Below are 27,350 nucleotides of genomic sequence, written 5' to 3'. Positions count from 1 at the left end.
ATATAATCATTTCTTTAAATGATTTCACAATCCCATGAAGACTAGTTTCACTTTAGACCATTCTCTTTCTGAGTCAAACTTGAATGTATGCATTTCTCTTTGTCTCTGCTGGTCAACCTGTTCTAGCACCTCATCACAATTTCAGTAAAAAACTTCCCCGATATATAATCTAAATCTCCCTTCCTTAGTTCAAAACTATTCCCCCTTGTCCTGTCGTGATCTACACAATTAAAAAATTGATTTCCCTGCTTATAAATTCCCTTTAAATGTAGGAACAACTCAGTGAATCTCCCCACAGCCTTCTCTTTTCCAGGATGAATAAGCCCAGCTCTTTCAGCCTGTCTTCATAGGAGAGGTGCTCCAGTCCTTGGATCATCTGTGTGGCCCTCCTCTGGACCCTCTCCAACAGCTTCACATCTTTCCTGTATTGGGGGCACCAGACTTGCACGTAGTATTCCATCTGGGGCCTCCCAATGGCAGAATAGAGGAGGATAATCCACTCCCTCATCCTGTCGAGCACTCCTCTTCTGGAGTACCATTGGCCTTCTACACTGGACTACAAAACAGAGCGTATAAATTCATGACAGATATGAGAAGGTTGCCTGTAAAATGTTGGTAAGGTTTGTTTGCTAAGATATAAAAATTCAATGGGAGTATTAAAAATATATATATTTTGTGTTCAGAAGGAAGATGTTTCTCATTATCATTCTTAGTCAGTAAGTCTAATTAAAATATTTAAGAGGCTAGAACATACATTCTCATGGGATTTTAGGTAATCATCTCCAGTTGTATGCCAGATTCTGTGAACTTGAGTACAGCCTTTAAATATAATACCCAATGACCTAGTTGATTATCTCTCTAGGATAGAAGTACTACGCATTTTTTTTCTCCTGTTTGAAAGCTGTGTGAATAACTACTAAGATTTGTTTCACCTCCTAAATCCAAGTATCTACCTAGGATTAATGTTATTTATGAAAAATAAGATAGTTTAACTTCATCTGTCAGTAGTCCCATCTTGCATAAGTGAGCTTGTCAGTGGACTACTGAACTACTGCAGGCAGTCCAGCGTCATAGATGAGTGTTTTTGCTACTGGTTTATGTTTTGCCTTTTTTCTCCCTTAATATTTAAAAACTATATAAATGGGGACTATTTTAGACAGGTTGAGTTTAGATATAGAAGTTGAGTCACCATAACTCAGTTACAATAGCATTGGCTGGGGCTTGAGATATTGTATGATTTTAAAGGTCAGTCATAATCATATGTGCTCTTGATGGCAGCTGTGAGAAGGTTCTTTACACACTTTGTTAGCTGTGTCTGACTTCATTTTTATATTTGACAGGCAGAGTGGAGGTGTGAGAATTTCTCTGACTCTTGGCTGAGTAAAAGGCTAATTAGACAGGCTAACTTTTCCTTGCCATCTCAAACCTGGATCTATCAAAGAGCAATGAAAGCTCCATTTTTAGCTGCAATACTTTAAGAATCTAATTTATCCACGTCTTCTAAGATCTGTTAATCCTGTGTTGGAACTGAAGTTTGAGTATCAGTATCCCAAAATTAATCCCTGAATGATCCAGTATCAGTCTTGAACCCTGTTGATCCTTTGCAATGCACAAAACTCAGTGTACAATGAAATACACCCTGATAGCTGGCACTACTGAGTGGGTTCTGGAAACAAAAAAGTAATGAATACCTGATTGCTGTTTCTTGGCTCCACTAAATGTTTATCAGTTCAGACCAGAACTTAAGAGTGCTCCATAGGTAGGAAAGAGATAACTTTTCTTCACCCTTTTCCTTTTCCTACAGTATAGGGCCAGCTGAGCAGCAGCAGCCTGAACTGATTTACGGGCAAATGCAAGAAAGTAGAAACAGTGGATGAAAGATTTATTCTCCAATTAGTCAGCAATCTCAAATGGAAATGTTGACTGTCCTCTTTTAGATGAAAACTGTAGTTTCTTCTAGATGCAGGAGATTAACTTGACTTGATTCAAAGTCATTGCCCTGCATTGGAGATGGAAGATGCAGTATGACCAGAAATACAATGAATTTAGGATACATTACTCAAGGATATTCTTAATGGGAGTTGTTTTAACACCTGATGTCAAGTAAAGACGAATATTGAATTATTTGGCACCTTGAATAGATGTCAGCTAACAAGTATTTCCATGACATTGCATAGCAAGTGAATGGAATTCCAAGCTTTACCTTTTAGTTCCTACCACTGTCCTGTAGTTCATTATTGTTTAAATACAGCTATTTGTTTATTGAAAATATAAAGTGAATCACTGAGATGACTCAGGCTTTAACAAAAGTTTCAGGATATTTTTTAGTACAAAACTTTTCCATGATGGCCTCATAGATCCACAAGCAGCAGTTTAAACCTAACTGAATGTGGACTAAATTGCAATATGGAAAGGGCAGTAAGTTCAACTAGGAAAGTTTAAGATACCTGAATCAGTGTACATCAGTGTATTGTAGAATTACAGTATCATCATTAGGAAGGCAGTGAGGTGATATAGTAGGGCCAGCGTGGCTTTACCAAGGGCATATCCTGCTTAACCAACCTTAGTGGCCTTCTATGATGTGTCACTGCATCAAAGGACAAGGGAAGAGCCACTGATGTCATCTATCTAGACTTCAGTAAGGCCTCTGACATGGTACCCCACAGCATCCTTCTCTCCAAATTGGAAAGATATGAATTTGATGGATAGAGTCCAGAGAGTGATGGTCAATGCCTCGATGTCTGGATGGAGATCGGTGACAAGTGGTGTCCCCCAGGAGTCAGTGCTGGGGTGGATGCTCTTTAATATCTTCATCAGTGACATCAATGGTGGGGTCAAGTGCACCCTCAGCAAGTTTGCTGATGACACCAAGCTGTGAGGAGTGATCAGCACATCAGAGGGATCGGTTGCCATCCAGGGGAACCTAGATAGGCTTGAGCAGTGGGCTCAGATGAACGTCATGAGGTTCAACAAATCCAAATGCAAGATCTTGCACCTAGGTCAAAGCAATTCCCATTACCAATACAAGCTGGAGGACAAAAGGATTGAGTGCAGCCCTGCTGAAAAAGACCTGGATGTTCTGGTGGATGGGAAGCTGAACATGAGACAGCAGTGTGCCCTTGCAGCCCAGAAAGCCAAATGTATCCTGGGCTGCATCAAAAGAAGTGTGGCCAGCATGGCAAGGGAGGTGATCCTGCCCCTCTGCTCTGTGCTGGTGAGGCCTCACCTGGAGTACTGGTGAGATGTGGATGTCCTCAGTACAAGAGAGACACAGACCTGTTGGAGTGCATCTAGAGGAGGGCCACAAACATGATCCATGGAATGGAGCACCTCTCCTGTGAGGACAGGCTGAGAGAGCTGGGGCTGTTCAAATTGGAGAAGAGAAGGCTCTGAGGTGACCTGATAGCACAGTATCTAAAGGGGAGCTCCAAGAAAGAAGGTTCAGAGAGGGAACAGACTCTTTAGCAGGGTCTGTGGTGATAGAATGAGGGAAAATGGTTTCAAACTCAAAGAGGGTGGATTTAGGATAGATTTAAGGAAAAACTATTATGCAGTAAGAGTAGTGAGGCACTGGAACAGTTTGCCCAGTGATGTGATGAATGCACTTTCCCTGGAGACTTTCAGGGTGAGACTGGATTAAGGCCCTGGCCAACCTGATCTAGCTGTGGATGTCCATGTTCATTGCAGGGGAGCTGGACTAGATGGCCTTCAGAGGAAGTTTTTCTCATTCTGACCTTTGTTAAATGGACTGTGCTTGACATAAATTTGAAATCACATTTTGTATACACATCCAAATTCAGGTAGAGTAGTAGGGTAGTGTAGAGTAGTATATGGTCTAGATTCAGGCCTAGAAGCTGTCTGGGCTCACTGACAGGGCGTTAAACAAAGCTTGAATAGGGAAGATGGTGATAGCCTGCTCACAACAAGCTGCAGGATAGTATAGCTAAGTTAGAAGGACAAGCTGCTAGCGGGGACCCTCAACCTGCTGCATTTTGTGATGGATATATTAGGCAGCAAGCTGGTGGAGCTTATCATCAGGGCTTTAAACTATATTTGATGGTTGAGGAGGATGTACTGCTAAAGAAAAGAAGAGTCAGGGAGCACTGTCACTTTAGGAAGTAGCAGGGGAAAACCTCAAATTTTTCCTAGAGGTTTCTGGGAGGGCTTCTCCAGAAAGATGATGCAGCTGAAAGCCCATCTGAAGTGTCTCCTACACAAATACACACAGCATGGGAAATAAGCATGAGGAACTGGAAACCATGGTGCAAGTGGAAAACTACAGGGAAAGATGGTAGGATGACTGACATAACTGGAATTCTATTGTTGAGAGATATGAGCTTTTTAGAAGGGATAAACAAGGTAGATGTGGGGATGTTGCCCTCTATGTTAAGAATGGGTAAACTGAGACAAAGTTCCCTTGATAAAGAGTCATGAACAACTTGAGAGCTTGTAGGTTAAAATTATGGACCAATTATGGACCAATAAAGGCATCTGATGGTACAGGCTGCCCAATCAAGGGGAGCTGGTTGATGAGGACTTCCTGTTTCAGCTGGAAGAGGCTTTATGCTTGCAGACTTGCATCCTAATGGGGGTTTCAGCCACCCAGATATCTGCTGGGAAAATAATGCAGTGGGCTGCAAGCATTCCAGGAGATTCCTGGAGTCCATTGACAATAACATTCTGGTTCAGGTATTGGACAGACCCTTAGGAACAAAGGAACAGAAAGGTCTGACAGCACTTTAAGGATCCATTTCTGAGAGCACAAGAGCTCTTCATCCCCCACAGTAAGAACTCAGGTAGACGAGGCAGGAGACCAGCATGATTAGGCAAGGACCTTCTGGTCAGGCTGAGAAAAGAAAAATGATACCTATGAGCAGTGGAAGCAGATATGGATTGCCTTTGAAGAATGGGATGCTGTCTGGATATGCAGGGGTGTCAGGAAAGCCAAGGCAAAGATGGAATTGAGCTTGATAAGGGATGTGAAAAACAACAAGAAGGAATTCTTTAGATACATTGAGCAGAAGACAAAGAAGAGTGTTTGCTAATGACACCAACCTGAGTGCTAAGGTTGACACAATAGAGGAGAGGGATGCCGTCCAAAAGGACCTGGACACGCTTGACAAGTCTATTGAAGCTTAACAAGGCCAATCGTTGCACTTGGGTTAAGGCAATCCCAGAGGTGAGTACAGACTAGGAGAATAACTCATTGAAAGCAACCCAGTGAAGAAGGACTTGGGGGTTTTGGTGAATGAAAAGCTAGATATAAGCCAGCAGTATGCACTTGCAGCCAGGAAGACCAACAATATCCTGTATCAAAAGAAGTGTGGCCAGTGGGGCAACTGAGGTGATTGTCCCCCTATGCTTTGCCCCCATGAGGCCCCAGTTGAAGTACCGTGTTCAAGCCCGGGGAACCCCAATGCAGGAATGATGTGGAGCTGTTGGAGCAGGTCCAGAGGAGGGCCTTAACGATGATCAGAGGGAAGAAAGATTGAGGAATTGGGATTGTTTAGCTTGGAGACTCTGGGAAGACCTCACTAGCCTTGTAGTACTCGAAGGAAGCTTACAAGCAGGAGGGAGACTATTTTTATTAGGTCTGATAGTGACAGAACAGGGGGAATAGCTTCAAACTAACGACAGTAAATTTCGGTTAGATTTAGGAAGTAATTTTGTGCTCAGAGGGTGGTGAGACTCTGGAACAGATTGCCCAAAGAGGTTGTGAATGTCCCATCTCTGGAGGCATTCAAAAGCAGGGCAGCCTGACCCAGTGGATGGCAATACTGCCTGCGGCAAGGGGATTGAAACTAGATGATCTTGAAGGGCCCCTCCTATCTAAGCTATTCTGTGATTCTGTATGTTTCTATGAGATAATTCTCACTGGATCTGTAGGACTTTATATTCCACAACACCCCCTCTACCATTTTTTCCACTAGGCATTAGGGCTTTTTTTTTCTACCTGTGGGCAGATAAGTAGCCACAGCTTGATGATCAACATCATGTTCCCAGACTTTTTTATTTCTTTGCTGATGCTATCTTATTGCTTGGGGATCCTACTGCTACTTAATTGTAGCATCCTTAAAGAAGATTGCTGTTCATGTATTTCACTCACTTGTGTCATTATGAATTGTAGGAGTGATTGATTTCAGTCCTCCCTGGAAATCTCTCTTATTAGTTCCCACAAATAACAACTAGCATTTCCCAGCTTATGGGTGTGTGTGCAGCTGTTTTTTAGTAATTGTGAAGATAAATGTGTGAGCCACGGGTGACCTGGGCTTAGAAGCTCGTTAGTTTCATGATTGGCTCTTCTTCATGTTCAGTTTAGACTGAGCTTTCAACAACCTGGTCTAGTGAACTGTCTCCTTTTTCATATCAAGGGGATTGGAACTAGGTGGTCTTTAAGGTCTCTTCCAACACAAACCATTTTGTGATTCTTTGAAATTCTCCCATAGTAACTCAGTGAAAGTTTTATCCTATCATTGCAGCTATTGTTGGATTTTTAGCTTGAGATGTCTTCATGCAAATAGACATGAAGAAGGAAGCTTGTTACCTGAAAAAATGTCTTTATTGTATTTCCACTCTTTTGTTATTGTTCTTTTCTCCCCAAAGAATTGATGTTAATGGACTCCTTACTAAGTTCAGTGACTCAGAGTCTCTGTAGGGCCGGCCTTGATGGTTACAAAAAACATTTAGAAATGTTTTAGTAGTTCTCTGATGGCAGTCAGTAAAGTACTAGTTTTTCATTAGCTTTTCCCTTATCACATTTGAAATTTTTAGCTACGTCCTCATACTTGAATCAAAACTCTGCAGAGATTATTCCTCATATATTTGCTCAAAACATATTGGCCTTAAGTGTGACTCCATAAGAGTTTAAAACATCTCCCTCTCCTACTTTGTTCTTCAACTGATATTCATCTGATTTGTTTGCAGAGCTATGATAACAAAAAAATAGCTCAACAAAAAGAAAAGTAGTTAGCTTTAGTTCCTTGAACAGACTCATTCCAGGTTCAGGGGAGTACTTGAAATGGTACTACAGAGAAGTTATGAGTATCTGGAACTTGCTGGGGAGCACTGTTGGAATTAATTGAAGTTAACATGGAAGTATGTCATATAAACTGACTTAATTGCTCAGCATCACCAAAAAAAGACCAGAATGAAACTACCCATGTACAAAAGTAGGTTTTTTTCGAACGTTGAGAGCTAGCATTTACAATAGGTTGAGGTTAAGGTTGACTCTTCTATATACAGAAATCTGTTTTGAAGGTGGATGTCCTTTAGCCATGCTGATCCCCCTTTCCTGTTTTACAAATTTACAATTTACAACTCTGCTTGTTAAAATTTTATTATCTGTTCTGGTTGATATATCATGCCATATCCAGTATTTTCCTCCATTCTAAGCCATATAAGTCATAAATTAATATTAAAGTGCATTTATTTGTAAACTTTCAGACTGGTATAACAAGAATGATTGCCTGTCCCTTGCTTGAAATGCATAAAATCCCATCAGTTTCCCAATCTCAGTCCTGTTGTGCTGCAAGAATGAAACAATCACCTAAGGCAGTCTCTTGAATGTTCAACAGTGTCCAATGATGAGTGGCAGCTCTTTAACTCCCATGTAAATTGCTCCCACGTGGCAAATTAAAGAGATTAACTTCATGCAGTAGTAATGAGTTTTTTTTACTGTTTCTTCATTTTTAATTTCCGCTATGTAAGAATAATAGTCAAACATACTCACTTTCCTTTATTAGTGAGGGTTGAGCTGAGGCAAGAAACCTTTTTCTAAGTAAGTGCCAGGCTAAAAAGTTTGCTCATGCTTGATATGATATTGGTGGATGAAAAATTGCTTCCACTCTCCTTGGCTCCTTGGTTCTAATTTCCCCCCAGGGAATCTCCCATGCTTAGCTTGGTGTCTGCCCTGAAACTTGGATCTGAATGTTCTTGTCCTCATAGTAAATTGTTCATCAGGCAGTGTAAAACATCTAGCTACCAAGTAGCTCAAGTGTTAGTTACAGTTCCTGGCCACTGTCCTAACTCAAAGCCTCCATAAGCATTCCCCAGTGCTTAGGACAGGAATGCAATGCAGAACAGTTAAAGTGTGTCCTGCAGACTCTGTCATGGCAAACGCAGTGCACCATGCATGCCCTTCTTGCTTTTCTTCATTTCCTGTTGCTTTTGTCCCCAGCTGTGCTGAAGAGATTTGGCTCAGGAAATCTGTCATATTGTTCTTTAGAGAACCTCTAATGTAAACATTCTGGTGCACATTATGGAGCAGATATATTACTGTATAAAACATAAGCTGAAATCAAGTGTACAAATTACATTACTTGCACTGAAACTGTCTTCCACTTTGCCTAAAATATTCTGCTGAAATTAAAATACATAGAGAAAACTGTGTTAATCTTACAGTCAAGCAAAGACTCTTTTTTTTTTTAGTGAGTTGGAGAATTCCCTGGATAAGACACATGATACAGTAAACCATGACATGTTGCCATGCAATGAAGATTACAGCTGCACGAAAGTGCATTTTAGTCAGAAATCTAGTTCAGGCTAAACATCCAGTTTGCCTGGAGACATATCAAAATAATGCTGTTGCAAGTATGCTTTCTGCTAGAAAACTATTAACTAATGTAATCTTAAGTTGATCTCTAAAACATAAAAGTAACATGATCCTGTTTCAGCTGACCAGAAGTCAACAGGGATAAAAGTGGTTTACCAACCTATCAGAACAATATATTTTTAGACTTCTTAATGGGCATATCTGAAGATTGATTTTATTGTATTTTTCTTTAGAAAAACAAAATGAGATAGCATTCTATCCTGAAGATTTTTGTTTGGTCTTGTAATTTGTCACCAAATACTCTCATATCAAAAGACCTGTTTTCTTCTGTTTGAAGGTGTAATTCAGATGTTTTGTGTAGACAAAGCGCTTTCCAAAACCTTTAATTTTTAAAAGGGCACAGCACTAGCAAAGCTTAATCTTTTGCATGTTCTTGGGTTTTTGGGCGGTCATTTATTTTCTTTTTTTGGGCGGTTATTTATGTCTGAGACCTATATCCTCTGATCCCATCATCTCGAACAGAAAATGGGCCTGATTTAGCATGAAGAATACATTGGGTTTAGAAGTAGTCTGTTGAGTTCACTGTAACATCACAGACAACCAAAACTCTGGCTTTTGAGAGAAGGCTTTGCCGAATCAGATGACAGAAGAGCTGAAATTTAGATGGCATCATTTGGTTCTGAATTTGATTCTGTTAGCTGTAGTTTGTGCAAAGTGAAAAACAATTCTGAAACTTCTCCTAAGCTCTAAATCCTAAAGCAGGATTTCTTTGTAAGGGTTCCTGAAGGTCTGAGTTACATTAATAATGTGTATAGGAGAAGAAATTATTTTTCAGAAACATGTTAATTTGGTCTTCAGTGGTTGTTTAAAACAGTGAGTGCTTCAATAATGTATTTAAATACACACTTAATATCCAAGGGTATTTCTTTAGAGGTGTTTGTAGTAGACTACTGCTGGATTATTTTCATCCTCTATCATGAAAGAAATAGTGAAATCATTCCCAAGTAAAGTTGCCAGTGATTGTCATGGAGGTAAGTAAGGAAGAGAAGAAGGTAGTTTTATTCAGCAATTTGATTTGCACTGTAGCTTAGAGCCATTCATACAGTGTGTTAAGCAGTTAAGTACAGGAAGATAGATAGCAAATAGAATGAAAGGTCATTTTTACACAGTGGAGAATGCATCACTGATTCTGAAAACTACTGATGCTTCAGAGAGGATGACCAACATAGATACTGTAAGTTTGTAGGCTAAGCTGAGATCTCAAGAAGGTTGCCTCCACAACAAAGTAGTTTTGTTCAGTCTCTGTAATTACACCATTACAAATAAATTCTTACGTGTTTGGTAGCCTCCAATGGTTTATGAATGCAGAAGAAATCAGAGGCTCTATGTTATTTGTGAGAGCTGAAATCAGTGCCTTAGAGTGGAAGGAATCAGGGGCTCAGACTGTTCAAAAAAAGCAGAAGGTTTGATTTTTAAGTAACTGTGTAAAGAGGAAAAAAGATATTTAAAGCCTTGTAATGTGGGGGAGAAAGTTGTAGGAACTGATCACTAGAAGCTAAAACAGAAGTAACAATTTGCTTTTCTTTTTCAGCATGACTGTCCTTCCAGATAGGTTATCAAGGATAATCTTTAAGTAAGGATATTATGATAGCTACCCATAGGGAGAAGTAATGCATGAGCTAACAATGGACACGACGTATTCTTTGTGTCAATTGACAGAGGAGAAGCCACAACACTTAACTCATGATCTGGAGTCTTAAGAGGATTTCTGAGTTCAGTGAAGGGTGTCTGAGAACAGAGTCTGGTAAGATCACACTGTTATTTGTTTTTTCTGGATGATACTTATTATCGCAAATTGCTCGGTTAAATGAATGAAATGTGCAGAAGTACTGGATGTTCCAATTTTATTCTTTGGTCCTTAATCTCTTTGTCTGTGAATTACTTGGGAATTAAGTGATAAGAAGTAAGGTATGTGGAGTACTGGGATGGAAGTCGGCTACAAGCATCCCATTTGAAATTTAGAAACTTAAACTGTGGGCAAGTTACCACTGTCATAAAATTCCCATTAGTCTAGGATTATAAAATGTATCATATTATCAAAATTATATGTATTTTGAATTAATTTCAGTTTTAAATACATTTCTCCATGAAAAGTGATGTATTTAAACCCTCAGTGTTTTAAATTAAGTTGTGTATAATTGACCAACAGTTTAATTACTGGAATAAACAGCATGCGTGTTAGGAAATATCTACCAGATTTTGTGTTTAATGAAACAAACCCAGAATTGAAAGGAAATTGTTCAGAGGAAAAAGCTGAAAAACATTTCAGACTTTGTTAAGAAGCAGATTTAGGATTGAATCCACTTTGAGTATTTGCAAGTCCATTTTAATTAATATAATGAAATACCCCAGTGGCTGTGGAATAAATCTGCTATTTTACAGCTGCTATTTAATCTGCTATTTTATTATTTTTCTTCCAGAAAGAGATAGTGCTACATCTATGTATGTATGGGACTTCTTTTCAAGTATTTTCACTTTGTTTATGGAATGAATCTGTACAAGCGAACCCTCAAAGGGCATTTGAAAATAAGTATTTCTTCAGAAACTAGTGTCACCAGGAAAAAAAAAAAAAAAGAATTCCAGTTATCTGTTGAAAATAATTTGTTCTCAAAAGAGTTCTTTGTATTTGTTTGCCATTTTCATTTTGAATTGAATGTGTATAACTGTGTGTTTTTTTTTGTGACAATTTTATTCCCTGAATAGAAGGAAAATAATCCAGTTTTTAACTTGAAACTGTATATGTGAGAAATTAGGATATTTAAGTAAAAAAAAAAAAACAACAACAAACCTTTGCTTTTAAAATTGAAGAGTATTTTGAAAGTAGCTGAAAGGACGGACTGACAAACAACTGTGCTAAAACCAGTCTTTGTAAAACAATGCCAGAAAAATTTTAAATAACAATTTCATAGCCACAAAAACCATGGCATTGTGGACACAGTGACAGAAATCCAGCCTATGCTAATACAAAACACACTGCATATGGATCTGAGAACAGTGCCCCAAATTACTAACACACAGCAAGACAAAGAGACAGATTTCAACATTATTCTTCATTTCATAAACTTGTGCAGATTTAAAGTAGATGTTCAACTTTTCTCCAGTATTGATTTGTACCATTATAAATCATCCAGAATTTTTCTGTTTTCAAGGTTTCACACAATTTTTCTTTTTACAAGTGCTTTTTAGAGTTCTCGATTCTTCCACTTAAGCTGCAGGATAGTGAATCTCCATCAGTAATTTTGTAGAAATGGCATAAGAAAGCAGACCATGTAATTATAAAGTTTACTAATCTGGGATATTTTTAGATGGCTTAAAAATGTTGTGTACATAGAATCTATATTGAAGGGATGAGAGAAGGAGATGTAGACTGATTAAAGTAATTTGAAAAATATAACAAACTTCAAAACAAATTTTTATTGAAACAGTAATTACACACAGAAGTCAAGGTAGAGTAGAATGAAATGTTCAAGTAGTCTGCACTGATCTAGCTAGAAATGCAGTATATCTCATCCAACTTCAATAAAGCATATTTTTTCTTGACGTAGGAAACTATTGGTAGGATTTAGTAAAGAATTTATAAGGCTATACCTCAATAAATACTGTCACTATTGATCCTGGAAACCATTTTCCAGTACCTGAAGGAGAAAAAAATCAGCACGCTGACAGTATTCAGTATGAATACATGAATGGAAAGTCAACCTTCAGTAGCCTGGTGAACTTCTATAATGAAATGAACAGCATAATGCATGAAGGGAAAGCAGTGGATAATGTCATCCTGGACTTCAGTAAGCACTTTTGACACTGTCACCTATAAGATCTTCATAGAGGAGTTGCTGAAGTTTGGAGTGGAGCAGGAGACAGTTACATGGGTTGAAAACTGACTGAATGGGTGGGCTCAGAGAGTAATGGTAAGAGATGCAAAGTCTAGCTGGAGGCCAGTAGTGAGCAGCATACTCCAGAGGTCAGTTCTGGCTCCAGTTCTGTTTAACATCTTCATTAATGATCTGGACAATGAGGCAGAATGCACCTTCAGTAAATTCACAGATGATCCCAACCTGGCAGAGTGGCTTATTCAGCAGAGGACTCTTCTATTGTCAAGAGGTACCTCAACAGGTTGGAGACAAAAATCTCATGAAGTTCAAGGAGAAGAATTACAGAGTCCTACAACAGGAAACAAACAAGTCCAGGCATCAGCAGCTGCCAGCACCTGGCTGGAAGGCAGCTTTGTAGAAAAGGACCTAGCAATCTTGGTCCAAATTGAACATGAGTCAGCAGTGTGGCCTTTCTTCTAAGAGCCTTTCAACTAGAGGTCATTCTGCTCTACTCAGCACCGGCAAGGCTACACCTGGAGTAGTGTTTTCAGTTCTGGGCCCATCAAGTACACGAGAGACATGGACATGCTGGAAAGAGTCCAGCAAAGGGACTACCAAGATGATGAAAGCCTGAAGCACTTCTCTTAGTAGGAGAGGGTGAGAGGGTGAGAGAGCTGGGACTGTTCAGCCTAGAGAAGAAAAGGCTCAGGAGGAGGATCTCATCAGTATTGATAAAGACCTAAACAGAGAGTGCAGAGAGGATGGAGCCATGCTGTTCTCAGTTTTGCCCCATGCCAGGACAAGAGGAACACTGGAACACTAGGGGTTCCATCTGAACAACAGTAAGTATTGCTGTAATGTGCAGATAACTGAGGACTGGCACAGATTGCCCAGAGAGGTTGTGGAATCTTCTCATTGGAGATCTTCAAAAGCCACCTGGATATGGCATTGATGTTCCTTCTCAAGCAGGAGTTGGACCAGATGGACTTGAGGTACTGCCAACTTTCTGTGATTCTGTAATTCTCTAATGAAAGGGAACAAATTGCATGGAAGAGGGTTAGCTTTGGAATTCCTCAGGGTGAGTGGTGGATTTGAATCTAGGTAGAAATATGTTTATGACTTTTCTCAGAGTGCACTGCAGAGTGCATTGTTAATATCAAGGGAAGAACTAGGTGACCTTGAGAGCTACGGTAGTGTAAACAGGATGAACTTCAGTAATACAAAATGCAAATCTTAACCGAATGGAATGCACGGACTGAGAGTGGACTAATAACAAAGATTACTGTTTCAGCAAGAAGCTCATTAATTGGAAAAACAGGCAAATTACTTTGGCAAACAGTCCTAGGAGCTTTGGATTGTCTTAGCTGAGTTATTTCTGACAGAATTACGGTAGTATTAATGATGTTATGCAAAGTCCTAGTGGACACATCAAAATAATTCATCCATTCATATTCAAGAAACATTAATTAAAATTGGAGCAGATACAATGAAAGCTGCTATTCTTATTCTATTAGCCTTTCTTACAAGAAAATACCTGAAAAATGATTTGTTTAACCTAGCAAAATATCTGAGAAGAAATATATGGCTGCTGTCCGAGAAGGAATTGTATCTCTCTATAACATATCACACAAAGAATGAAGAATGCCAAGGGGAGGCTGGAACACTAAGGTCAGAGAGGAAAAGAAGATGCAAAGCTCTTTGAACAGTCTGAGCCACAAGCACTGAAGGGCTGGATCACCTCCCAGTATAAACAGTGAGCACTAAAGAAGTAGCTGATTTCAAATGTATCTTCATTGGTTCATTAACAGAATTATGCAGTATGTTTATGTTTAATAGTAAGTGGCCTGACTGAATCAGGTGGTTTCTTCCAGCCTTTACCTCTAATTGCTGCTTTTGTGAGGGTAGATCTGCAGAGAGTTTTGGAGAATTACCCTGGTTGGTCACTGGTATGTTGCAGATCTACCTTAACTGGAAAACGGTTCTGTGAAGACTGAACCATTATGTGAGTATCAGCTCTTTGGAACTGTATGGTTCAGATATTATTTCAATTGCCTGCGGCACATATTATCTTTGCAGGCCTAGGCAGTGGTCAGAGCTGGTTCATGTATGCATGAGTACATTTTTCTCACTTGTGAGCTTTTGAAATATAAGTGAAGAATGTGAAAGGTTTAATTATGCCTTTGTGAAGCTAAGTTTCTGCCTGTGATGAGAGGGAAGTGCTTTATGGCACCTCGGGAGGCTTAATTCCCCTCCAGCTCTGTGGATATGAAACTTGCTTAGCACCTGTAGTCTGTCTGGTCTGGCTGATATTCCATCTATTTTCATAACTGTCCTGATTATGTTTGAGTGAAAGGAGCTTAGAAAAGTGACAGGAAAGGAAAAAGAGTCTTCTTCAAGAGTCATTGTTATTCTTACTGGTGGTGACAGCTGCTGAGTTTATGAAGCTTCTTCTCTTGCTTAGATCGGTACAGGTTTCTAAAATGCTAAGTGGTACAGCTCTTGTGAACTTGTTTTTTCTATGCTCTATTACTTTTCTTCCATACCTACAACCCCTGCTCAGGTTTGGAGGAGCTTTGCTTAGTGAGCTTGCATGTTTAACTGCCAAGCTACATAAAGAAATGAAAAGAGAAGTGTTATATGTGTTTCTGTATCCCAGCTCTGTATGATGAAGATAAGCTTCTAACATTGTTCTCTTAGTTTGCTAACCTAGTTTTTATCAGGAATCCAGTGGTGTTCTTAACTTTGTCCAACATATTGGTATCCTGCAATATACATTTATTTACTGTAGTAATTACGTAACATTTCTGGTATTTCTGTGCTTTCCACAAACCTCTTGGACTCTTGGTGCAGTAATTTTCCTCAGTGAAGAAAACTGTATAAGATTAATCATCAAAATGTAGCAAGATCCTTTATTGGGGAAGGGCGAAGGAGGTAGCTTGCCTTAGCTCTGCAGAGTGCAGCTCAATGCTTTTTGTCATTGGCAAGTGCAGGAAGGGTTGGGTTGAGTGAGATAAGCACTGCCAAAGCTTATTTAACTATGAAGAAAGCTCAGTGAGACCATTTATGCAGGCTGTTCAAAGATCTGAACTATTTTCTATTGGTTTTTTGTCCCACTTTGCAAACTCGTAGAACGTTGGCATAGATTACTGTAAAATAAAAATGTGCTATTGTTCAACTGAGTACAGTGTCACAGAATTGGTTTTGACACTGTGCTAGAGTTAAACTAATGAATACTTCTGTAAAAGGGGAGTTCATCCATTCCTCCCTCCTCTCTGTTATTCCTACTTGCCACTGAACGCCGCTTTGCTTGTCTTCAGTGCTCACAGGAACCTTTGTGAAACTGATTTAACTTGCTAATCCAACACATTTTTTTATAAGGTAGTTGCTTGTCACTGTGGAGTTGACCTGGCACATGGAAAATGGTGGTACATGTTCAGAAGCAAGGAGGGTGAAGGAAGTGAGACCTCCTCTGTTCTGTTACAAGCTCTGTCAAGATGCCCTTGCTGCAATCCCAAATATATGATGTGCTGCCCAGAAAAAGCAGGTAGATAGACAAATGTGAAGGTGTGCCAGGTGTATGTGTTCATGATTAGTTCATAATAGAATTTTAAGTGGAAAAGTCAAATAGTGATCTAAAGAGTAGATATCCATTAGCATAGGAGAAATTGCAGGAGCAGTTAATTGGAATCAGCTGTATTTGGAAGGCATTGTCCCATATTCCTTTTTAATTGCGAATCAGCCAGGATATGTCCACCTTGCTGTTGTCAGGGAACAATGAGAACCAGTAATGCACTTCAAGGAGAGCTGAGAACAAGGCACGCAGAAAGATAGCAGCTGCTCTAGGTGTGGCTCCACCCCTATGTGACCGGCATAAGCTTATGAGACAAGTTGAGTGAGGTGTACTATGTATGGAGTCTTGAGAGTGGTGATGCCTGCCCCCATTTCCGTAGGAATGCCTCTCATTAGTGCTATGCTAGCCTCTGAGTGTTTTTCTGCAGCCATTTTTCTTTTTCCACCCCTTCTTTTGTAAGTGACAATCAAGGGTTCCGTTTTTTCCATTGTCTTTCATTGTTCAGCTCAATTCACTCCATCCACATAGATGAAATGTGCTTTTCATTCAAAGTACAAAGGATTTGATTTTGCTACTGTCAGGACAGAAAATTCCCAAGTTGAAATATCTTTGACAATTTTTGTAAACTCTTTTAGATAAAGCTAATCTCTGAGGGGATCTCGAACAGCATGATAAAGATGAGATTTATTCTGCATTACAGTAGTAACAAGTGCTGTTTCTAAAAAAGTATTAACAGTTCAAGCAGCTGCAAATACCTACTGATTGCCACCACCCTCTAAATTCAGTCAGATTTGATAGGAGCTCATCAGCAGCAACCCTTGCAACTTCTGCAACTGTTTCTCTTTTCTGTACTTAAGCTGAGGTGCCTAATTTCCAGTGCTATTGTCTCAGGAAAAGAGGGTGATATACACAGAAGATTACTAAAGAGTGATCTAAGATGAATGATTTAATTTTATGAATACTTTAATATGCCTTTATCCCATGCAGTGCAATTATGACAGATTTGGTTTTGAGAATGCATTATGAGTGCATATTCATTGAGCTTTACAGGAACTGTAAGAATTATCCTGAAGCCACTTAAGGGTATTCTGAAATGAATGTCTTCCAAACAGACATTTCAGGATTATGTCTTCTGAACAGTAATGCACTTCCAGGATTCTGGCCAGAGTGACATAGTTATATATTCAATTCAAGGCTGGGAATACAATAAAAAAGAAAAGAAAAGAAGAGAAGAGAAGAGAAGAGAAGAGAAGAGAAGAGAAGAGAAGAGAAGAGAAGAGAAGAGAAGAGAAGAGAAGAGAAGAGAAGAGAAGAGAAGAGAAGAGAAGAGAAGAGAAGAGAAGAGAAGAGAAGAGAGAAAGAAAAGAAAAGAAAAGAAAAGAAAAGAAAAGAAAAGAAAAGAAAAGAAAAGAAAAGAAAAGAAAAGAAAAGAAAAGAAAAGAAAAGAAAAGAAAAGAAAAGAAAAGAAAAGAAAAGAAAAAAAAAGAAAAGAGAAGGGAGGGAGGGAGGAAGGAAGGAAGGAAAGAAGTAAGGGAGGGAGGGATGGAGGGAGGGAGGGAGGGAGGCACAACTTAAAAAAAAAAAAAAAGACATACTAATTTTGGATTAAGAAATGGGGAGGGTATATTTGTCAGGCAGTGTTCTTATTGGAGCACAGGAAGGTAGTAGAAGGCCTGTCGAGGCCTTCCCTGGCTCTCAATGAATGGTGGGGCTTAGAGAAAAACATGTAGACCAACTTTTTAGGATAAGTTAATCCAAAATATAATACATTGTTGGAAGGAAGCTCTGTAGCCATTGCTCACCAAAACTACTACTTTTACAAGATACAAACGTGGGCAATGCATTAGAGGAAAAGCATAAGTTATGAAAGGGCTTACATACCTTTCCCTTAAAGTTTTATTTATGAAAACTCACATCGCTTTTTTTTTTTCTTAACCCATAAAACCTAATCTGCTATGTATTAGATTTATGTATTTTCTTTATTTTGATACCCAGAGCAGAGCAGGCTGAGGAGAGGCCTGATGGCAGCTACAGCTCCTCACGGAGCAGAGGGCAGTGCTGAGCTCTGCTCTGTGTGACAGTGATAGGGCCCGAGGGAACGGCATGGAGCTGTGCCAGGGGAGGGCTGGGAATTGGGGAAAGCCTCTGCACCAGAGGCTGGTGGGCATGGAACAGGCTGCCCAGAGCAGTGGGCATGGCACTGAGCTGCCAGAGCTCAGGGAGGATTTGGACAACACTCTCAGACATAGGGTTTGGATGGACCTGTGTGGACCCAGGAGCTGGACTTGATGGTCCTAGACAGGCCATCAGACAGGAGAGTTGGGTGGAAATCAGATACAACAAGAGCAAGCGTAGAGTCCTGCACCTAGGGAGAAATAACTTTATGCACCAGTATGGGTTAAGGGTTGACCCACTGTAAAAGAAGTCAGTGGAGAAGGACCTGGGTGTCCTGGTGGTAACAGGTTGGCCATGAGCATGAGCCAGCAGTGTGCACTTGTGCCCAAGAAGGCCAGTGGTATCCTGGTTTGTGTTAAAAAGAGTGTAGCCAGCATGTCAAGGTGGGTGATCCTCCCCCTCTACTCAGACCTAGTGAATCCACATCTGAAGTATTGTGTCCAGTTTTAGGCTCCTCAGTTAGGAAAAGACAGGCGTCTCCTAGAAAGCGTCCAGCAGTTGTTGACAAAGATGATAAAGGATCTGAAGCATTTCCCTTCTGAGGAAAGGCCAAGAGACCTGGGTCTGTTCAGCCTAGAGAGGAGAAGACTGGGAAGAGAACTGATAAATGTTTATAAATATCAAAAGTGTGGGAGGCAGTTGGATGATGCCAGTCTCTTTTCTTGTGATAGGACAAGGTACAATGGCCAAAAACAGGAACATAGGAAGTTCCGCATAAATATGCAGAAGAACTTCATTACAGTGAGGGTGACAGCACTAGAACAGGATGCCCAGAGAGGCTATGAAATCTCCTTCTTTGGAGATAGGTGCCTAGGTGCCTACCTATGCAACCTACTGTAGGGAACCTGCTTTAGCAGAGGGTTTGAACTCAAATGATCTCTATAGTTCCTTTCCAACACCTACCATTTTGTGATTCAGTGATCCTTTTATGCCCCTTCCAACTCAGGATATTCTAGGAATCTGTGATTCTATTTGTTACTTGCTCTTCTCATATTTTAGGACTTTAACTTGTTGATTAAATTCATGTCTTTCAAAATCTCTTTGGTAATCACTGCTTCACATCTGTACAAACTACTGTGCCTAGGTTGTGTACTTTAGTAAGAAAATAAGGCACAAATTTCCCTAATAAGATCGTAAGGCCACACACTCTAAAATTTGCTTCTTTCCAGTATTTGAAAACAAATATGTTGGTTGTGAACTTCCCATGCCCAGCAGCTCTCTGTTGCTTGACATCCATACAGTGGTGCCAGAGGTCACTGTTTAATGAAACAGCTGTTTCATCATTTGGAATCTAAGATGTTTAGAGTTACTTAGACAATTTAGAATCCTCTAGCTCCATCCAAACTGGATAAAGAATGTCTGAGCAGAATAGCTGTCCCAGAAATTCTGCATTACTGCTAATAATATCCACAGGGCACTGGCCTCATTTGTACTGGATTACTTCATAATCTAAACATGTAGGCCTGTATAGGTTGCCCTAATTAGTTAAATTAGACTTTGTTGGGTCCGTTTGCTGTCAATAGACTGATACACATGAAACTGGAAAGGGACAAGAAGCTGGCAGGCTGACTGAAAAGTCAGCAAGTTTTCTTATTTTTATGGCTGTGAGACAGTACCACTCATCAATGCAAAACTGTGTGTTGGCTATTTCACTGAGAAAATAACTGAACTATACAGTGATGGCAACAGTGAGATTGCACTAGCATCTGCAGATAGATCACATCATTCTTTCAGGCATTGAACAGTTTAGTAATGGTGTGATCATTTCAGGATGTGGAAGACTCTTCTGGGCCTTATTTCACAAATTCCAAATTAGATATTCTGCCTTTTCAAAGCTGTTCCTGGACATTGACACTGATAAAGAAGTGGGTAGACAACACTTTCTGGAATTTGCTGACAACATAATCCTTAATGATTTGGGGCTGTTTTCTGTTTGTAAGCTCTGTTAGTCAAACCATTCCAATAGTGAACCTCATGAGGTTTCTGTAAAGCCAAGTGCAAGGTCTTGTGCCTTGATCAGGGCAATCCTTGGTACCAATATAGACTGTGGGATGAATTCATTGAGAACAGCCCTGCAGAAAAGTATTTAGGAATACTGGAGCATGAAAAATGAGCAAAGTTGGAAATCTGCACTTGCAGCCCAGAAAGCTAATTGCATTCTAAACTGCTTAAGAAGAATGGCTAGCAGATTGAGGGAGGTGATTCCCCCACTCTTTTCTGCTCTTACAGGACCCCACTTGGAATGCTAAATCCAGCTGTGTAGTCACCAGTACTAGAAAGAAGACAGCTGTTGAAGCAGATCCAAAGGAGGGCCACAACACGATTAGAGGACAGGAATAACTTTCCTATGAAGAAAGACTGAGAGAGTTGGAGTTATTTAGCCTGGAGAAGAGAAGGTTCCATTCCGATGTTATTCAAGCCTTTCATTTATAGAAAGGTTTATATTATGGAGATAGACTTTGTACCAGAGCCTATAGTGACAGGACAAGGGGAAACAATCTTAAACTGAAAGAGGATATTTTTAGATTAGGTATAAGGAAGATCCTGTTTTTGCAATGAGAGGGCTATAGACAGTGGAACAGAGAAGTTACAGCTGCCTCATCCCTGGAAGTGTTCAAGACCAGATTGGACAGAACTTTCAGCAACATAATCTAGTGAGATACGTGCCTGCCTATGGCAAGGGAGCTGGACTGGATGACCTTTGAAGATCCTATCCAGCTCAAACTAATCTATGATTCCATGACTCTGTGATCAAGACCATCCACTAACTGTTCAAAGCTTTGGTCATTGCTTACATCTCTGCTGCCTTCCAGGTAGATGGCATGACCAGCTGAGCCAGAGTTTGGTTAGAAATGTGTAACTATAGCTGTTCTCTGGGGAAGCTATGTTTCTCCTGACATCACTGTGTCGTACTCTGGTATGCTACAAACTTTTATAAGCAATTCATGCTCTAATAAAGCTATAATATACTTTGAGAAACACTGCGATTTGAATATTTCAGAATTTCAGAGTCTCCTTATAGGCTGTGTTGTTTACTTGTTCCCACACAGACATTTACAGTCTAGACAGGAATGTTCTGTCCTAGATTGTTACTACTTACGCATACATCTGCTGTCATATGAGATGTTCTCCTACTCTGATGACAACTTCTCATAATATATCTACTGAGTGCACTATCAGGTGGTTTAAGGTTACTAGTATTGTTGATAAAACTTAATACAAAGTTTCTATTAATATTAATTACTATTAATACAAACAATACAAAGTCTGATAAAACTATCAGAAACAGCTAGACACCGCAGTCCATAAAAGAACAGTAAGAAGTAATGACCCTTCCTGCTTGTGTCTCCAAGGACTGCTCCTAAGCTGTTGTCAAGCCTGAAACTGACTGTGTTTACAAAGTCAAAATTCTCTTAGTATTTTGCTTAGGATTTTCAGCACTGTGATTGTTCTTGCATTCTCTTTCTTCTCAACACAGGAACATTTTTCATCTTATCTTCTCTTTTCCTGTTGAAAGTGCTGAAAGTTGCTGGGTGGGCATTTGGCTGACTCACAGACAACTCACCACATTTAAAGAAAAAAAAAAAAGGCTTTCTCTAAGGTTTTGTTTCAGCTTTTTTTTTTTTTTTTCCCAATAAGTATGAGGACTTGCATAGACTCTTTCAACGTTTACAGTCATTCTTAGTGTCATGGTTTCAGATGGAGTGATTTTCTTCCTAATAGGTGATATGGCACTGTGTTTTGGATTTAAGACAAGATTAATATTGATCACATACTGATGCTTCAGTTGTTGCTCAGCAGTGCTTTCATCAAAGCTAAAGAAATTCCACTTCTCACACTGTCCTGCCAGTAAGGAGGCTGGGGGTGCACGAGGGTGTGGAAGGTAACAGAACTGGGCCAGCTGACCTCAGCTAGCCAAAGGGATGGCTGACACCACCATTTGTTCACCATGCTGACACCACCAATTGTTCACCACGCTGAACAATGAAAAACTCAGGAAATTGGCTGAGGGATGGCTGCTGCTGGCATTTTGCTGGGCATTGTTCAGGACTGGTGATGAGAATGGCGTTGTGCATCACTTGAGTTTCCTTCCTCTTTCATTTGTTTCTGTTCCTTCTTTGTTTCTATACATTCTTTGTTTCTTTTCTGTTCTTTTTTTCTTAATTTCTGCTCTTTCTTCCTTCCTTTCTTTTTTCTTCTCTCTTTCTTTCTTCCCTTCTCTCTTTCTTTCTTCCCTTCTCTCATTCATTTGTTTGTTCTTTTTAAGCTGTCTTTATCTCAAACCATGAATTCTCACACTTTCACTCTCTTCCAGTTCTTTCCTCCATCCTGCTGTGCAGAGAGGTGAACAGATCTCTTTGTGGTGCTTAGCTATCTGCCACAATGAATTACAACACTTAGGTAGCATTAATTTGTGTCTATGCTTACGATGTGCTTTGCCCAAGGAACAGTGTGATGGGAGAATACAGAACACTTAGCTATATATTAATTATTTTTTTTTTGCCTCTGATTATTTGCTTCAGCAGAGATTTTTCTCTTATTTTTTATAAAAGTCTTTTTCATTGCTGCCCAGATTTTCTGTGATTGCTTCTCTGTCAACTGGCAGCCTCCATAAAAGCTTATACCCAGTAAAAATCAAAGAGTGACACGAATATTTACCCCTTTCCAGTCCTAGTGTTCTGCAACCTAGTTGTTAACCTATACTTATTTCCTCTGACATTTGTAAAGTACAGAACTGAAGCTGCTTTGTCTTCTATAGGACACTGCAGGCCTGCCTTTATTTTAGGTCATGATGCACTCAGCCAAAACCAGGACTCCCTTTGCTGGGCAATATAATATTATTGTTTGAGTGAAGAGATTACATGCACAGCTTGGAATGCCTTACAAGAAGAGATGGCATGATATGGCAGGGTCCCTGGCCTCCATCTGGAAGGATTATTTGGGAAAAAATGATTGGGCAAGGCTGCCAGCCCTTGTTCTAATCAACCTCCTCCATTTGGCCAGTATGCCTCCTGACTGCTTTGCGTGTGTGTACTTGTTAGCACACGTGGTTTTCCTTATTGGCTGAAAGCACATTTAGCAAGTGCTACAGTGAAGATTTCACTGTAAGAGCATGAGTATGCATGACACTGAGCTTCTGTCCTGTTCAGAGCTCTGCACCATCCTTTGTGAAGTTCTTCGGGACTCCTTCTCATGACCTCATGAGCCATTATCTACTGCATTCTCTTGGGATCTTTGTCGCTTGTCACTTTGTTGCTCTAGATGATAGTAGAGCATTACAGTAGACTGGAGCTCTGTTTCCTTTCTTGGTTGGCTCAGTTTTTTTAGATGGATTCTTCCAGAGAGAAAGGGATCTCTTTAAATGTGAGCCAACATACAGTCTGGGTGGAGGCCAGTAAGTTCAGTAGCGTAGTTATCCTTGCCAGAATGAAGAAGGGATGTCCAAGCTGAATGAATTTAGCTTTTAATTATGTCACATTTCTGAGATGTAAAACGAGATGGGCTCATGGTGAGATATTTATTTATTTATTTGTTTATGTAATTATTTAATTATTTGATTATTGGAATTGTGATGTACCAACTGTTACATGAATAAAATTTTTGCCATTGACCTCCAAGAAAGTCATCATCACGTGAATTTAGGCACAGTTACAGCTCTATAGTTCTCTCCTGAGTGAAGACTTCCTTGCAACTCTTCTTACCAGTCCTCAGGCCTGTGTTAGATCCAGTCCATTTGTGGCATATGGCCATATAACAGTTAGCATTTTCAAAAATATGATCCCATTCAAACTTCTCAAATAAAATAAGAAAGGTACTTTACTCCACTTGGATTTGTGTCACCTTTACCTCCAACCCTGAAATGATATATTGTACCATGTTCTTCATTGTGGAGGAGGATGCTATGGAAAGTATAGTAAGCTTTGGGCTCTGAAGACATTTCACTGTTCTAGTGCTGTCAGGGAGTGTCTTGAATGTGCAGAAACTTGTCTCTCTTCTGAATGCAACTGCCAGAATCCCTCTGGTACTTCAGACGTAGAAAAAGACTGGGCATCATACATTGCTTACAGAATTTCTTCTGCTGGCAGCACAAAATGTTCCCTTTTTACATAATTATGAAACTCTCTTGTGTTTATACATAAGCAAAGAATTATATCCATTTCTGACAATGAGCAGCAGGCCTATCCACTCTATAGATTGTTTTACTGCCCTTGTGTTTTTTTTTTCTTTTTTTCTTAAATCAAAACCTTCTTCAGTCCCTCTGTAAGCTTCCATTTTAGCTTGACAGACTGGGTCATTAATCTTTCTGCTGTGGTCTGGAAAACATCTCCAGACTCCTTTCCAGATGTTTTGTTCACTGCCTTATCCAAAATGTGCACTTCATCGGTGAATCTAAAATTTTAACCCCATCTTGGGTATTTTTTCTCATCATAAAATTAAACTGCATGTTTTCCAGATTATTTGCAAACAATGCATAAATAGCTTCCTTCATGAAATCTGTCAATATGTATTTCCCAATACGCCTGTTATGTTTATTTTTCCTCACCACCACCAACACACTGGTTTTGTTTTCATATCAGTTTCTGTGTGCACGTGCAGGGAGTAGGAGAGGCAATTATCTGTAATAGAGGACTGGTACAGGTATGTGCTGAGAAGATGTTTGAAGCAAGGTCGTAGCCTCCATTTTGAGAACTCTTTGAACCTTCATTCAGACAGTAGCAGTTTTTCTGTGTGTACAAGATTTCTGCATGCCTTGCCACGGAACACAAATGTGCACTTCTAAAGTAAAAGGTCTGGGCTATCTCTCCAGGATTTAGACGTATGCTCATAAATCTTCTGGTAACCATAAAATCAGAAATACTGATATAATGTGCTCAGAAAGTAAGGCTCCTTTATTTTTCAGTACTTCACTCTGATTTATTTACATCCCTGCACCTCCAGAACAATGGAAACTATTTTAGAATGCTTTAAGATATCTTTGTCTCCTCCATAACAGCACCCTCTGCTTGGCTAATGGATTTTAGAAAGCTGTATGTTCCAAGCAATGTGTAAATAATATATGACATACTATTTCATCTTTTTGGTTGCTGTAGCAACATCACACTAAACTACGCATTAGTCAGTTGTCCAGTCCAGCAACTGTCTTGTTTCTAAAGCATGGTTTACGCATTATGAACACTATTAGAAACAAATGCTAAAACAGATAATTGACTACATAAGCAGTTCCAGCTGAAGAATGTACATGAGAAGGCACTACATCAACTGGTTGTAAAATTCAGCCTGTAAATTAAGCTTTCAAATTTCCCTCTCCTCCTGTTTCTCTGGCAACTACACGTACCGTTTTTTCTGTGAGGAAAAAAACGGTGTCAAAGGTCAGTAAAAGCAAAGAAGTAGGATATGTTATGATTTACATATCTGTGTTCTGTTTCAGAAATACAGACAAATGATGTTTCTATATTTGTTATGATCATTTTGTTTCTGTATGTAATATGATACAGATTTTAGAGATTACACACAAAGAACAGATATCAAACATCCCTCCTGTCAGAAATAACATGAGATAATAAGGAGAATTAGTCAGGAAACTAAAAAAAAATTGAATGTTAAATAAGTTCTAGGTAAAAGAAGTAATGCTGTGTTCTAGCTTTTGAAATAGGCAAAAAATAAACTCTCCTTACATGTAAAGCTGTGGGTTTATTTTATTATAATAGAAATCTTAATAGTCAAATTGAAAAATCTAATTCTTACAGAAAAAAGAAATGAAAATAAATAATACAACTTAAGAAAAACTCAATAATATTGAGTTAATATTATGCAATGAAAGGTTTTATGCATACAGTTCCTAGTATATACCTCTTCTTTGTTATTCTCATCCCTTTGCTGCCTCCCTGGCTGGTAAGATAAATAATGCTGGTCTGCCTTGAGAAGATAGGAAGCAGGGGGCATTGCAGCAAATCATCACTCCTTCACCATCAGGAGTGAAATGTTGATGGTGGTATTACTTCTTTGCTAGGAGGAATATGATTCTTATATTCTTGGTTTCTTCTTCGCCGTATGTAGGTTATACTCTGATCCACTATTACATGTCTTCTAATGCTCTGCACCTCACTATTTATTTATCTTGGTTGCAAGTTTGCATTACATCCAGATTTTCTATACACAATGCATTTTATATATTTTGAATATTGATCTTTCTTCTTGTCCTTTTGCTCAAATCTGTTTCATTGCTGAGCTACTTATAGCCCCTGCAATCTCAAGTGACAGCCTGTACCCCCAATGCCTATACTCCTCTGCTCTGTATCACTATTAAATTATTATTAAATATTTCATCATCAATAATTAGTTGCTACTAATAAAAAATGAATTAAAAAAAAACTTTACTAAAGCTAAACAAAACAAAACAAAAATTTAGACAAGCCAGTGCAAGTCCAAAGTAAACCTGGCAGGTGTCTATCTTGAGGTCTTGCAAAGCCCGTATAGCATACAGCCCCTTCATAGCATGTTTGCAGAGCAACAGGGCTCTGGTAGGGAAAAGCAACACCTTTAGAGAAAACGAAAATGAATTTGAGATTGAATCTGATCCTTGCCAAAGTATGACAAGTATTTAGGGTGCAATGATTTAAAATATTGTGAACTGTGGAGGGGAAAAATGAAATGGGAATTTTCACATTAAATCAATATCAGGAATAACAAATGTTCTTACTCTGAACTGACATGGATTTTTCATTTTGCTTGTCAAGAAAATGCAAGGCAACTATTGCAAATACTAGAAGTGTCTTTCTTGACGGAAAAGATTTGATATTTCTGTTCACCTAGTAAATTTTTACTTCAGTAATCCCTCCATAGTTAACTTTTCTGAATTATGGTTCATCTGAATGAGAAAAACATTTATGATTTAAACATAAAATGAAAAATAAATTGGCTAGCCCAAAAACTTTCTTGAACTACACTCTAATTAGCAAACACTTCAAGACTGGCTTTCAAGGATGACAGTAAATATGGAGATATTAGTCCAACCTTCAGACACCTTGATCATTAATTTCTGACGAATTGTTCTCTTCTGCTGCATCACACTTTTCCTGTTGCTTGAGAACACGTCCTTACTTACTATGTGAGAATTATTCCAATTAAGGTTGGCACAGGTGGTGGCGAGATCAGGGAGATACTTCTGGTCTTCTGTCAA

The 27,350-nt window shown here is 39.3% G+C and overlaps 1 protein-coding gene across 8 annotated transcripts in view; it reads left to right on the top strand.

Annotated features, from left to right (window-relative positions):
* Positions 1–27,350, top strand: part of PRLR (prolactin receptor) — a 179,375-nt gene that overhangs the window by 93,293 nt on the left and 58,732 nt on the right. For 7 of the 8 annotated variants that reach the window (XM_085212503.1, XM_085212499.1, XM_085212493.1 and 4 more), the window contains one exon: positions 10,271–10,355. The exons of the other annotated variant lie outside the window; for it this stretch is intronic. The gene's annotated coding sequence lies outside the window, so the exon portion shown is untranslated. The remainder of the gene's footprint in view (positions 1–10,270; positions 10,356–27,350) is intronic. 8 annotated transcript variants of the gene reach the window in all.

The sequence above is a fragment of the Meleagris gallopavo genome, chromosome Z, assembly GCF_905368555.1.
Source record: "Meleagris gallopavo chromosome Z, MGAL_WU_HG_1.1, whole genome shotgun sequence".
In the NCBI taxonomy this organism is placed as follows: Eukaryota; Metazoa; Chordata; class Aves; order Galliformes; family Phasianidae; genus Meleagris; species Meleagris gallopavo.
The sequence above is the reverse complement of the archived record's forward strand: the minus strand, read 5'-3'. Positions and strand labels throughout refer to the sequence as shown.